Below are 12854 nucleotides of genomic sequence, written 5' to 3'. Positions count from 1 at the left end.
CCCTGCTTGAGACATGATCTCTGCCCGCTCGTCATCACCCCACCCTCGCTGTACACACTGACCACTGGACAATTGTGTCGCTCCCTCCTCTGGACGGAGCTCTTCCTCCTCCATTGACTCCTCCTCATCCTCCTCACAAATTGGCCCCTGCGTACCCCTTTGTGAGGAACCACGTGGCGCTGACTCTCCAGAAGCTGATGGAAAAGGTGACTCCTCATCCTCCACCTCTTCCACCACATCATCCCTTAACCCTTGCAAAGTTTGCTGAAGCAGGCAGATAAGGGGGACAGTCATGCTGACTAGTGCATCATCTGCACTTGCCATCCGCGTGGAATAATCAAAAGGACGCAAAACCTGGCAGACGTCCTTCATAGTGGCCCACTCTGTGGTTGTGAAGTCTGATCGGCGCTGACTGCGACTTCTTTGCGCCTGATGCAGCTGGTACTCCATAACTGCTTGCTGCTGCTCACACAACCGCTCCAACATATGTAACGTGGAATTCCACCGGGTAGGTAGGTCACATATGATGCGGTGTTCCGGAAGGCGGAATCGGCGCTGCAGAGCAGCAATGCGGGATCTGGCCAAGCTGGAACGCCGCAAGTGAGCACACTCTAGGTGGACCTTGTGCAGCAGGGCATCAAGATCCGGATAGTCCCTCAGAAAACTCTGCACAACCAAATTGAGCACATGTGCCAGACATGGGATGTGAGTGAGGTTGCCAAGGGCCAAAGCTGCCACCAGATTTCGGCCATTGTCACACACTACCATGCCTGGCTGGAGATTCGCTGGCAGTAACCACACATCGCTCTCCTGCTTTATGGCATTCCAGAGCTCCTGCGCTGTGTGGCTTCGATGCCCCAATGAAACTAGTTTCAAGACGGCCTGCTGACGTTTGGCCACGGCTGTGCTCATGTCGGTCATAGGTAAACGTTCACGGGTCCATGTGGGGGTGGACTGTGACGGATCCTGCAGAGAGGAATCAGAGGAACTGGTGTAAGAGGAGGAGTCGATGTGTACAGACTGGATTCCTGCAATCCTTGGAGTGGGCAGGACACGTCCTGCGCCACTCGCACGATCTGTACCTGGCTCAACAACATTAACCCAATGGGCAGTGAGGGAAACATATCGCCCCTGTCCATGCTGACTGGTCCACGCATCGGTGGTGAGGTGGACCTTGCTACTGACGGCGTTCAGTAGCGCATGTTTTATGTTTGCCTCAACATGCCTGTGCAGGGCAGGGACAGCCTGCCTGCTGAAGTAAAAGCGGCTGGGCACCTTGTACTGTGGGACTGCCAATGCCATCAAGTCACGGAAGCTGTCAGTCTCCACCAGCCTGAACGAGAGCATTTCCAGGGACAACAGTTTGGCAATGCCTGCATTCAGAGCCTGTGCTCGGGGGTGGTTGGCCGAGAATGCCCGCCTTTTCTCCCATGCCTGTACTACCGATGGCTGTAGAGTAGACTGGGAGTGTGAGGATGACTGGGAAGGTGGTGCTGTGGGTGGAATTACACAAGGTCTCTGGGAGGAAGCCAAACCAGCTGTGCGTGAGCTGGAGGAAGAGGCAACACGAGCTGAAGAGGTGGTAGCTGCCGCTGTTGGTTGGCCTACATCTTCAGTGTGTTTCTGTAACTCCACCGCGTGCCTGGTCCGCACATGTTTCCACATATTTGTGGTATTGAGGTTGCTGACATTTTTCCCTCTTTTTACTTTATGATGACACAGCTTGCATTTGACAAAACAAATGTCATCTGCAACTGTGTCAAAAAAGGACCAGGCACTGCAAGTCTTGGGAGCGCCCTTTTTGGCTTTGGAAAGAGACAGGCTCCTAACGGGTGCCAAAGTGGAGGCTACTGGCTCCGCAGTCTTCCCCCTCCCTCTCCCTCTTGGGCCCGTAAGAGGAAGCTCTTCCTCTGAGCTGCTCCCACCACCTTCCTGTTCCTCACGCCACGATGGGTCAAGGACCTCATCATCTCCACTACCCTCTGCCACCAACTGCTCCTCCTGGGTAGTCTCAGCAGCACAGTACGCACGAGAAAGCGGCACCTGAGTTTCATCATCAGATGCGTACTGCGCTGTGGTCACCGGAGGCACTGGCCCACCTGCCTCTTCAGAGTCAGAGAGAAAAAGGTGTTGGGCATCACTGCACACTGCCTCTTCTTCCATTTCTCCAATGCTGCTTGGCTGGCCCCCTGTTTCCAAGCCAAGAGATTCAGAGAGCAGAAGTAGAGACGGCTCCTGTCCTGGGCTCTCTGACTGCCTGGCCAATTTGGCAGGTGGTGAAGAGACAGATGGCTGCTCTCCAGTGCTCTGTGCCTGAGAGGATGTGGCACTAACTGAAGTCGATGCCGAGGCGTTAGCTGCCATCCACCCGACAACGGCTTCAATTTGGTCTTCACGCAGCAGCGGTGCACGGCGCTCTCCGACAAAGCTGCGCATGAAGGACTGTTCCCTGCTGAAACTGAGTGACGACGAGTCACCGGCGCCCGCAGCAGGCACAGAATCACCACGTCCTCTCCCTGCTCCTCTCCCTGCTCCGCGCCCACGCCCACGTGCCTTACTCCCTGCCCTCTTCATCTTGGTTGACAGATAAAGATAAGCAGAAAAGTACTAAGGCCTTAGTGTGCTTATTCCTGTAATGCTCCTCCTAACAGGTGTAAGAAACACTAATGTTGTAAATTGTGGACTAAACTTTATTATTTTTCAAATGTGGCCTACACAAGTGTTAAGTTGTGTTTGGTGAACTTAACTTTTTTTTTGGTGCAGATCGGGCTACAGAGCTAGTTTAAATCACACGGAGACCGTGCAGACAGCCGTAAACGGCGCTGCAAGGCCAAAAAACCCTCCTCTAGGTTATCCTATATAGTGTTTTTCCACTATTTAGCTGGATACAAGTGGAAAGACACTAATAGGAATTTTTTTTTTCAAATTTTAAACTGGCTGCACTATTTGAAAAAAAGGAAATTGTTTTTCAAGGTATGAGGCAGTAACGCACCCTGAGCTGAATCCAACCGGCTATGGCTGCACACAGACTACAGGGCGAGCTGCGCTCACACAGAGACCGTGCAGACAGCCGTAAACGGCGCTGCAAGGCCCCAAAAAAACCCTCTAGGTTATCCTATGTAGTGTTTTTCCACAATTGAGCTGGAGACTGGTGGAAAGACACTAATAGGAATTTTTTTTTTTTCAAATTTTAAACAGGCTGCACTATTTCAAAAAAAGGAAAATTTTTCTCAAGGTATGAGCCAGTAACGAACCCTGAGCTGAATCCAACCGGCTATGGCTGCACACAGACTACAGGGCGAGCTGGGCTCACACGGAGACCGTGCAGACAGCCGTAAACGGCGCTGCAAGGCCTAAAAACCCTCCTCTAGGTTATCCTATATAGTGTTTTTCCACTATTTAGCTGGATACGAGTGGAAAGACACTTATAGGATTTTTTTTTGTCAAATTTTAAACAGGCTGCACTATTTGAAAAAAAAGGAAAATTTTTCGCAAGGTATGAGCCAGTAACGAACCCTGAGCTGAATCCAACTGGCTATGGCTGCACACAGACTACAGGGCGAGCTGGGCTCACACGGAGACCGTGCAGACAGCCGTAAACGGCGCTGCAAGGCCAAAAAACCCTCCTCTAGGTTATCCTATATAGTGTTTTTCCACTATTTAGCTGGATACGAGTGGAAAGACACTAATAGGAATTTTTTTTTTCAAATTTTAAACAGGCTGCACTATTTGAAAAAAAGGAAAATTTTTCTCAAGGTATGAGCCAGTAACGAACCCTGAGCTGAATCCAACCGGCTATGGCTGCACACAGACTACAGGGCGAGCTGGGCTCACACGGAGACCGTGCAGACAGCCGTAAACGGCGCTGCAAGGCCCAAAAAACCCCCTCTAGGTTATCCTATGTAGTGTTTTTCCACAATACAGCTGGAGACTGGTGGAAAAACACTAATAGGAAATTTGAGAAAAAATGTGCAGCAGGCTGCACTAAGAGCAAAAAAGAACAACTGTGTGAGGCAGTGTGAACCCCCCCTGAGCTGAATACAACCGGGTATATGGCTGCACACAGACTACAGAGTGAGCTGCATACACACACAGAGACCTTGCAGAACGCTGTTAAAACAGCGCTGCAAGGCAAGAGCAAGGTGAACAGTGAAGAACACACAGCGTTTTGCTAAATTAGCCTTTGGAAAGGAAAATAAAGCAATTAGCAAGCTCAACTGGCCCTCAGTTAGAACACAGCGTCCTGTCCCTAACTGAAATCACAGCAGAGTGAGCGCAAAATGGCGGCAGCGCTTTTTTATAGTGCAGAGTGACATCATTTCAGCAGCCAATCCCAGCCTTGCCAGTACTTACATGCCCACCATGCTAAACAGGATGTGCCCACACTTTCATTCATTCCTCATTGGCTGCTGCGTTCAATTTGAATTCTGGGAACTTCCGATTCCGGTATCCGATACGCGGGAAGTATCGGAATTCAGTATCGGAATTCCGATACCGCAAATTTCGGCCGATACCCGATACTTGCGGTATCGGAATGCTCAACACTAATAGGGAGCGTTAGGCGCAATCCACGGCTACCTCTAGTGTGGTGTGTTAGGATTAGGGATTCCGGTCAGCAGAGTTTCCACGTCTCAGAGCTTGTCCTTTGTTTTTGGTAATTGTCAGGTCACTTTGTGTGCTCTGAACTTCAATGTCCATTGTGGTTCTGAATTACCTGTTCATAACAGTACTGGAGGCCCAAAGTACTAATGCTTCTCAATAGAGGGAAAAGAGAAGTTCTGAGACCATTTTTTTTTCTTTGCACTGTGTTCTGTCTTTCTTTTCCCCTTTACATCAGGGTGGTTCAGAACACAGGTGTGGACATGGACATTCAAGGTCTGTTCTCTTTGATGGATAATCTCGCTATAAATGTACAGAATATTCAAGATTTAGTGGTTCAGAATCCTATGTTAGAACCTAAGATTCCTATTCCAGAGTTATTTTTTGGAGATAGAGCAAAGTTTTTGAATTTTAAAAATAATTGTAAACTATTTCTGGCTTTGAAACCCCGCTCCTCTGGTGACCCAGTACAACAAGTTAAGATCATTATTTCTTTATTACGTGGCGACCCTCAAGACTGGGCATTTTCCCTTGCGCCAGGGGATCCTGCATTATGTAATATTGATGCGTTTTTTCTGGCGCTCGGATTGCTGTACGACGAACCTAATTCAGTGGATCAGGCAGAGAAAAATTTGCTGGCTCTGTGTCAGGGTCAGGATGAGATAGAGATTTATTGTCAGAAGTTTAGAAAGTGGTCCGTACTCACTCAATAGAATGAATGTGCGCTGGCAGCTATTTTCAGAAAGGGTCTCTCTGAAGCCCTTAAGGATGTCATGGTGGGATTTCCTATGCCTGCTGGTCTGAATGAGTCTATGTCTTTGGCCATTCAGATCGGTCGACGCTTGCGCGAGCGTAAATCTGTGCACCATTTGGCGGTATTATCTGAGCATGAACCTGAGCCTATGCAGTGCGATAGGACTTTGACCAGAGCTGAAAGGCAAGAACACAGACGTCAGAATGGGCTGTGTTTCTACTGTGGTGATTCCACTCATGCTATCTCCGATTGTCCTAAGCGCACTAAGCGGTTCGCTAGGTCTGCCACCATTGGTACGGTACAGTCGAAATTTCTTTTGTCCGTTACTTTGATCTGCTCTTTGTCTTCCTATTCTGTCATGGCATTTGTGGATTCAGGCGCTGCCCTGAATTTGATGGACTTGGAGTTTGCTAGGCGCTGTGGGTTTGTCTTGGAGCCCTTGCAGTGTCCTATTCCATTGAGAGGAATTGATGCTACGCCTTTGGCCAAGAATAAGCCTCAGTATTGGACCCAGCTGACCATGTGCATGGCTCCTGCACACCAGGAGGATATTCGCTTTCTGGTGTTGCATAATCTGCATGATGTGGTCGTGTTGGGGTTGCCATGGCTACAAGTCCATAACCCAGTATTAGATTGGAAATCAATGTCTGTGTCCAGCTGGGGTTGTCAGGGGGTACATGGTGATGTTACATCTCTGTCTATCTCATCATCCACCCCTTCTGAGGTCCCAGAGTTCTTGTCTGATTACCGGGATGTATTCGATGAGCCCAAGTCCAATGCCCTACCTCCGCATAGGGATTGTGATTGTGCTATCGATTTGATTCCTGGTAGTAAGTTTCCTAAGGGTCGACTGTTTAATTTATCTGTACCTGAGCACGCCGCTATGCGGAGTTACGTGAAGGAGTCTTTGGAGAAGGGTCATATTCGCCCGTCATCGTCGCCATTGTGGCCAAGAAGGATGGTTCGCTGAGACCTTGTATTGATTACCGCCTTCTAAATAAAATTACGGTCAAATTTAATTACCCCTTGCCGCTGCTGTCTGATTTGTTTGCTCGGATTAAGGGGGCTAGTTGGTTTACCAAGATAGATCTTCGTGGTGCGTATAATCTTGTGCGTATTAAACGGGGCGATGAATGGAAAACAGCATTTAATACGCCCGAAGGCCATTTTGAGTACCTGGTTATGCCATTCGGACTTTCTAATGCTCCATCAGTGTTTCAGTCCTTTATGCATGACATCTTCCGAGAGTACCTGGATAAATTCCTGATTATATACTTGGATGATATTTTGGTCTTCTCGGATGATTGGGAGTCTCATGTGAAGCAGGTCAGAATGGTGTTCCAGGTCCTGCGTGCTAATTCTTTGTTTGTGAAGGGGTCAAAGTGTCTCTTTGGTGTTCAGAAGATTTCATTTTTGGGGCTCATTTTTTCTCCTTCTACTATCGAGATGGACCCTGTTAAAGTTCAGGCCATTTATGATTGGACTCAGCCAACATCTCTGAAGAGTCTGCAGAAGTTCATGGGCTTTGCTAATTTTTATCGTCGCTTCATCGCTAATTTTTCTAGCATTGCTAAACCGTTGACTGATTTAACCAAGAAGGGTGCTGATGTGGTCAATTGGTCTTCTGCTACTGTGGAAGCTTTTCAGGAGTTGAAGCATCGTTTTTCTTCTGCCCCTGTGTTGTGCCAACCAGATGTTTCGCTTCCGTTCCAGGTCGAGGTTGATGCTTCCGAAATTGGAGCAGGGGCTGTTTTGTCGCAGAGAAGTTCTGATTGCTCGGTGATGAAACCATGCGCCTTCTTTTCCAGGAAATTTTCGCCTGCTGAGCGAAATTATGATGTTGGCAATCGAGAGTTGCTGGCCATGAAGTGGGCATTCGAAGAGTGGCGTCATTGGCTTGAAGGAGCTAAGCATCGCGTGGTGGTCTTGACTGATCACAAAAACTTGACTTATCTCGAGTCTGCCAAACGGTTGAATCCTAGACAGGCTCGTTGGTCGCTGTTTTTCTCCCGTTTTGACTTTGTGGTTTCGTACCTTCCGGGCTCTAAAAATGTGAAGGCGGATGCCCTGTCTAGGAGTTTTGTGCCCGATTCTCCGGGTTTGTCTGAGCCGGCGGGTATTCTCAAAGAGGGGGTAATTTTGTCTGCTATCTCCCCTGATTTGCGGCGGGTGCTGCAAAAATTTCAGGCTAATAAACCTGACCTTTGCCCAGCGGAGAAACTGTTTGTCCCTGATAGGTGGACGAATAAAGTTATCTCTGAAGTTCATTGTTTGGTGTTGGCTGGTCATCCTGGAATCTTTAGTACTAGAGATTTGGTGGCTAGATCCTTTTGGTGGCCGTCTCAGTCGTGGGATGTGCGTTCTTTTGTGCAGTCCTGTGGGATTTGTGCTCGGGCTAAGCCCTGCTGTTCTCGTGCCAGTGGGTTGCTTTTGCCCTTGCCGGTCCCGAAGAGGCCTTGGACACATATCTCTATGGATTTTATTTCGGATCTCCCCGTCTCTCAAAGAATGTCGGTCATTTGGGTGGTTTGTGATCGCTTCTCTAAGATGATCCATTTGGTGTCCTTGTCTAAATTGCCTTCCTCCTCTGATTTGGTGCCGTTGTTTTTCCAGCATGTGGTTCGTTTACATGGCATTCCAGAGAACATCGTTTCTGACAGAGGGTCCCAGTTTGTTTCGAGGTTTTGGCGAGCCTTTTGTGCTAGGATGGGCATTGATTTGTCTTTTTCCTCGGCTTTCCATCCTCAGACAAATGGCCAGACTGAACGAACCAATCAGACCTTGGAAACATATCTGAGATGTTTTGTTTCTGCTGATCAGGATGATTGGGTGTCCTTTTTGCCTTTGGCTGAGTTCGCCCTTAATAATCGGGCCAGCTCGGCTACTTTAGTTTCGCCGTTTTTCTGCAATTCTGGGTTCCACCCTCGTTTCTCTTCAGGGCAGGTTGAGTCTTCGGACTGTCCTGGTGTGGATACTGTGGTGGATAGGTTGCAGCAGATTTGGACTCATGTAGTGGACAATCTGACTTTGTCCCAGGAGAAGGCTCAAAGTTTCGCTAACCGCAGGCGCTGTGTGGGTCCCCGACTTCGTGTTGGGGATTTGGTTTGGTTGTCATCTCGTTATATTCCTATGAAGGTTTCCTCTCCTAAATTTAAGCCTCGTTTCATTGGTCCATATAGGATTTCTGAGGTTCTTAATCCTGTGTCTTTTCGTTTGACTCTTCCAGCTTCTTTTTCCATCCATAACGTGTTCCATAGGTCATTGTTGCGGAGATACGTGGCACCTGTGGTTCCATCTATTGATCTTCCTGCTCCGGTTTTGGTTGAAGGGGAATTGGAGTATATAGTGGAGAAGATTTTGGATTCTCGTGTTTCGAGACGGAAACTCCAGTATCTGGTTAAGTGGAAAGGTTATGGTCAGGAAGATAATTCCTGGGTCTTTGCCTCTGATGTCCATGCTGCCGATCTGGTTCGTGCCTTTCATGTGGCTCATCCTGGTCGGCCTGGGGGCTCTGGTGAGGGTTCGGTGACCCCTCCTCAAGGGGGGGGGGTACTGTTGTGAATTCTGTGGCCAAGCTCCCTCCTGTGGTCGAGAGTGGTACTTCGGCTGGTTCTGTCTATGAGCTTCCTTTGGTGGATGAGAGTGGTACTGCAGCTTCTGAGTTTCCTTCCTCAGGTGATGAGGTTAAGTCGTTAGGTGCTGCTCTATTTAACTCCACCTGGTGCTTTGATCCTGGCCTCCAGTCAATGTTCTAGTATTGGTCTTGCTTCCTCCTGGATCGTTCCTGTGGCCTGTCTATCCTGCATAAGCTAAGTTTTGCTTGTGTTATTTTTGCTTGCTATTTTTTCTGTCCAGCTTGCTTTATTGGTTTTTCTTGCTTGCTGGAAGCTCTGAGACGCAGAGGGAGCACCTCCGTACCGTTAGTCGGTGCGGAGGGTCTTTTTGCCCCTCTGCGTGGTTGTTTGTAGGTTTTTGTGTTGACCACAAAGCTATCTTTCCTATCCTTGGTCTATTCAGTAAGTCGGGCCTCACTTTGCTAAATTTATTTCATCTCTGTGTTTGTATTTTCATCTTACTCACAGTCATTATATGTGGGGGGCTGCCTTTTCCTTTGGGAAATTTCTCTGAGGCAAGGTAGGTTTATTTTTCTATCTTCAGGGCTAGTTAGTTTCTCAGGCTGTGCTGAGTTGCATAGGGAGCGTTAGGCGCAATCCACGGCTACCTCTAGTGTGGTGTGTTAGGATTAGGGATTGCGGTCAGCAGAGTTTCCACGTCTCAGAGCTCGTCCTTTGTTTTTGGTAATTGTCAGGTCACTTTGTGTGCTCTGAACTTCAATGTCCATTGTGGTTCTGAATTACCTGTTCATAACAGTCTGCACCAGATTATTAGCCCAAACGAATTTGGTTATCGAATTTTGACTGGGGCCTGCACCTCAGTATTAGCCCAGACAATTTTGATTATGAAATGTAGCCTGGTGCCTGCACCAGAGTATTAGCCCAAATGATTTTGATTATGAAATGTGGACTGGTGCCTGCACCACAATATTAGCACAAATGATTTATATTATGAAATGCAACATAGTAACATAGTTATTAACATTGAAGGAAGACTTTAAGTCAATCTAGTTCAACCCGTAACCTAACCTAACATGCCCTAACATGTTGATCCAGAGGAAGGCAAATAAAACCCATGTGGCAGTAATAGTAAGCTCCACATTGGGGAAAAAAATTCCTTCCCGACTCCACATACAGCAATCAGACGACTAGTTCCCTGGATCAACACCCTATCAAGGAATCTAGTACAGTTAGTCCTCGGGTTACGACGGTCTCGAGTTACGTCGTTTCGTAGTTACGATGCTTTATACGACGCCTCGTTCCGACTTACGCGGTTTTGCGTCGTAAGTCGAACTACGTGCAACTACGTGCAGCAGCGGAAGAATAGAGTCCAGTACTGTACACTGTACCCGGTTACACGAGGAAAACGAGTCTCCTGCACGCCATAACACTCTTCATTATGGCTCCCAAACGTAAGCTAGACTCATCTTATACAAGTGCATCAAAGAAAAGGAAGGCCATCACCATGGAGGTGAAAGTGGATATCATAAGGCGATCTGATAAGGGGGAAACACCAACAAAAATTGGTGGGTCATTAGGACTTAGTTGTTCGACTGTCGCTACGATTATCACGGTTAAAGATCGTTTCCTTGAACATGTGAAAGGATTTGCTCCAATGAAAGCGACAGTGATAACAAAGCTGCGTAGTGGGCTTATTATTGAGATGGAAAGATTATTGGTGCTTTGGTTGGAAGACCAAAATCAACGCCGTATCCCTGTGAGCTTTATGGTTATTCAGGAGAAGGCTAGGCGACTGTTTGAGGCGTTGAAAAGAGAAAAGGGGGAAGGAAGTGAAAGTGAAGAATTTGTGGCGAATAGGGGTTGGTTTATGAGGTTTAAGGATCGTGCCAATTTCCATAACATTAAAGTGCAAGGTGAAGCTGCTAGTGCTGATGAGAAAGCAGCAACTGAGTTTCCTAAAGCATTGGCTGAGATAACTGAGGAGGGTGGTTACTGTGCTCAACAAGTGTTCAACGTGGATGAGACAGGCTTGTTTTGGAAACGTTTGCCTAACCGTACGTACATCGCCAAGGAGGAGAAGTCCGCACCAGGTCACCAGAAGACGGCAAGGAGAGACTGACTTTGCTTCTTGGGGGCAATGCTGCTGGCGACTACAAACTGAAGCCCATGCTGGTGCATCAGGCTGAGAATCCAAGGGCACTCAAGGGCATTTCAAAGGGTCAACTACCAGTCATCTGGAAGTCTAATATGAAGGCATGGGTGACACTTGCAGTGTTTGATGACTGGTTCACCAACCATTTTGTGCCAGGCATGGAGCGGTATTGTACCTCCAAGGATATCCCCTTTAAGGTGTTGCTAATTCTGGACAATGCCCCTGGACACCCTGCCCATCTGGATGACTTTAACCCTAATGTCAAGGTGGTTTACCTTCCACCTAATACCACTGCCCTAATACAGCCTATGGACCAAGGAGTCATTGCTACATTCAAGGCCTATTACCTCCGAAGGGTCATTGGTAATGCTTTAGCAGCAACTAAAAAGAATAAGGACTTGACTCTAAAGGACTTTTGGAAAACATACAACATCCTTGATGCTGTGAATAACATTGCTGATTCCTGGGATTAGGTTAAGCAGACCAGTATGAATGGTGTGTGGAATAAACTGTGTCCCCAGTTTGTGAATGATGTCACAGAGGTCCAAGAGTCAGTGACTAGTGTCATATAGAACGTTGTAGATATGAGTAAGACAATGAATCTGGAGGTGGAGGAGGATGATGTCACAGAGCTACTGACTTCTCATGGAGAGGAGTTATCTGCTGAGGACCTGGAGAAGTAGATGATAGAGGAAGAGGAAGACATACCAACCCCAGAACCTAAGAGATTTACAAGAACAAGGCTTGGCAGGAGGTTTTGCTCTGATACAGGAAGGGTTGTCAAGGTTTGAGGCTGAGGATCCCAACATGGAAAGGTACACTAGGGTTGCCAGAGGAGTCATGGATTCCCTTAGGTGTTACAAGGAGATCTTGGAGGAGAAGAAGATGGTCTCCTTCCAAACTAACCTGCAGCAGTACTTCAAGAAGGTAGAGAGGCCTGCAACAGATCCTGCAACAGATCGTGTACCTGTACCCTATACCTCAGCTGCCCCTCTTGACTCACCTGCCCCAGTATCTTCAGCACCTTCTGCAGCTTCCTCCCAATAAGCCTGTTCTCTCTTTGGAATTGTTATCTTTGTTTATTACAGTACACTGTTTATTACTGTTACAGCACTTACAGTACAGTATTTCATTATTAAACGTACTGTACTGCACAATATTTTACTGTACCTATGTTTATTGATAATTATGTAGGGTACTGTGTTAGGATAGGTGTTTGGAGAGGCTAAGTGTTTGCAGTACTGTACTGTTATTATTGTACAGTACTGTATGAACGTATGGTCCGACTTACATCAAAATTCAGTTTACGACCCTGCGTAAGAACGGATCAACGTCGTAAGTCAAGCACTACCTGTATATATAACCTGTCACATTATACTTTTCAAGAAAGGCATCCAGTCTCTTCTTAAATTTAAGTAATGAATCACTCATTACAACAGAGAGTTCCATAGTCTCACTGCTCTTACAGTAAAGAATCCGGGTCTGTTATTATGCTTAAACCCTCTTTCCTTCAGACATAGAGGATGCCCCCTTGTCCCTGTCTCAGGTCTATGATTAAAAAGATCAACAGAAAGGTCTTTGTACTGTCCCCTCATATATTTATACAATAAAATAAGATCACCCCTTAGCCTTCATTTTTCCAAACTAAATAGCCTCAAGTGTAATAATCTATCTTGGTATTGCAGACCCCCCAGCCCTCTAATAACCTTGGTCACTCTTGTCTGTACCCACTCTAGTTCAGCTATGTCTTTCTTATACAACGGAGACCAGAACT

The 12854-nt window shown here is 47.3% G+C and overlaps 1 pseudogene; it reads left to right on the top strand.

Annotated features, from left to right (window-relative positions):
• The first annotated feature begins 10366 nt into the window (after nt 1-10366).
• On the top strand, nt 10367-11763 carry LOC138637782 (tigger transposable element-derived protein 1-like; annotated as a pseudogene).
• Nucleotides 11764-12854: the final 1091 nt, after the last annotated feature.

This window comes from Ranitomeya imitator, chromosome 5 (assembly GCF_032444005.1).
Source record: "Ranitomeya imitator isolate aRanImi1 chromosome 5, aRanImi1.pri, whole genome shotgun sequence".
Classification (NCBI taxonomy): Eukaryota; Metazoa; Chordata; class Amphibia; order Anura; family Dendrobatidae; genus Ranitomeya; species Ranitomeya imitator.
This window is presented reverse-complemented; position numbering and strand designations above follow the sequence as displayed.